A 2,500-nucleotide genomic window follows, 5' to 3' on the forward strand; every position below is an offset into this window, starting at 1 on the left:
ATACGCAAAAGTGCATATATATATATATATACATATGTGTATATGTATATGTATGTATATATGCATAGGTACGGGTATATATATATATATATATATATATATATATATATATATATGTTTGTAGAAATACATATATTCTCGCCCAAAATGTCCATATAATACAAAGTTTACTCTAACACACACACACAGGTTCACACACATCTTTTCTATGCAAACTCACCTCACAAATATGTATGTGTGGGTTTGAATGTGTGTCTGAGTATGCATGGACGTGTGTGTTTGTATATGTATGTATGTATGTGTGCATACATGCATTTGTCTGTGTCTGTGCACTGCTCATATACTTCTACATAATCCAACATATATGTGTATGTGCATGTGTGAGTGTTGAATTATGTATGAGTATATAAGCAATACACACACAGACACACACATATACATATATATACATACATTCTTTATACATATACATATATTTACACATACATGCACACATAGATATATGTGCACATACCAACCCAGTACTTTTACATCAATGTTGTCGGCATCAACCCAGGCCTACAAAGACTGCAACAAATAACCAAACATATTAACTGAAATCTGTCACATACAAAGGCACCGTTAATAAAAATAGAATGACCAAAGAATATTTTCCCAGACTTCGCTAAATATGGCAGTTGGAACATTTCTCTTCTAATGCAATATCCCACAATGCATTTGCTGTACCAATGATGGTACCAATATTTAGGATACGAGGCTGGTTTTGAGGATATCTCTGACAATTATTATTATTATTATTATTATTATTATTATTATTATTATTTATCTAACCATTAAACTGAATTTCTCTGTGGTCCCATATTAGTGCAGCAATTGTTTGTGCTTTTGTTTTTAAACATCTGAACCAAAAACACAAAAGTCTTGGCCAGAATCACCACCATCACCACCACCACCACCACTCAAACTACCACAACCCAAAACTGCCACCCACTACCACACCCCCACCCACCTCACCGTTATCGAAACAAAGATAAACAAAAGCAAAAACACCACTAAACTACTTCTGTGGGAAACAACAAGAAACGGAACCTGTTTCTCCAGCTCTTCACCCCCCCCCCCCACCGAGCTGACCAGAGCACAACTAACGCAACCACAGTTCCAAACAGTTATGGCCTTGAGATACAACACCATTGGCTGTTGAAGGACAATTGAAAATACGTTGACCAAGGAAGAAAAAAACATCTTGTTTGAGTCTAAAAATAAATTTTTTCGACATTGGCAACAACTGTTGTTGTTGTTGTTGTTGTTATAATTTTTGTGGCAGTTTTGTTGTTGCAGTTGTTGTTGCAATTTTGACATTTTTCTTGCAATTCTGGTTGTTCTCACAGTTTTCCTCGACGCAGCAGCTCTTGTTGTTGTTACTATTGGTGTTACAGTTTTGTTGCGCTCATTATACTTATTGTTGTTATTGTTGCTGTGGCAACTGTTGTTATCACAGGCTTTGTAACAGCTTTAGTTACTGCAGGTGCTGCTGCTGCCGCTGCTGCTACTGCTGGTGTAGTTGTTTGCAGTTGTGTCGTTATTGCAGCTGTTGCTGATGTTGTTGTTGCTGCAGTCACTTGTGTAGATGTTCTTATTGTTGTTGTATTCATTACAATCATTATTGTTGTTGTCGTTGTTGTTGTTATTTCTGAACCCAAATCAGATCAGACCACTCTCACCTAACAGACCAATAATCTACAGTGCTTCCCTCAAATATATATATATCTGAAATAAATCTTGCAAACGAGAATAGTAAAAATGAACCTGACTGCTCTCAAAGATTAATTTAAAAAAAAACAGAAAAATAATCCAGAATCCTTGGCCAGCACCACATCGATCCCAAAATCTAATCAGTTTGTACCAGTCCCGAGGCCAAACATCCCTGAAAGTTTCATCTGAATCCACCCAGCGGTTCTTGAGATATCTTGTCCATGGACGGACGGACGGACAAACAAACATGAGTGAAAACAATACCTTCACCTTCGCTAAGGTGGAGGTAAAAAAAGAATAGAAGAAGCTGCATCTATTTGCAATGGATGATTAAATGTAATTTGAGTCCAGGGATGGATTTTGCTATGAAGTCACAACAAATAATAATAATAATAATAAAAGACTTGGAAATAGAATGTGGAAATACAATGTGGAACCTAGAAACAGAAATAATTCCTATAATAATAGATGCATCAGGTATGATAAAAAAAAAACATTCAGAGAAATACATAACGAGAACACCAGGACTTACAAGTATATATAACATACAGAAAATAGCACCACTAGGCACCGTGCACATCCTACGTAAAAACACTTTCAATACAGTTAGAATAAGAGCACCACAACAATCCACAGAACATACCCAGGGCACCCAGGGCTGTGCTCGGTAGTGTAGTGAAATCAGGCGATAGAAATAAGACTACTAAACAATGATAATAGTAATAATAATAATGACTTTAAAAGATAA

General features: G+C 36.0%; 1 protein-coding gene across 1 annotated transcript in view; it reads right to left on the reverse strand.

The window, feature by feature from the left end:
* The window catches only part of LOC149131566 (uncharacterized), a 209,935-nt gene that overhangs the window by 90,455 nt on the left and 116,980 nt on the right, over window positions 1-2,500 (reverse strand). The window lies entirely within an intron of this gene.

This window comes from Octopus bimaculoides, chromosome 21 (genome assembly GCF_046866305.1).
Source record: "Octopus bimaculoides isolate indiv1 chromosome 21, ASM4686630v1, whole genome shotgun sequence".
In the NCBI taxonomy this organism is placed as follows: Eukaryota; Metazoa; Mollusca; class Cephalopoda; order Octopoda; family Octopodidae; genus Octopus; species Octopus bimaculoides.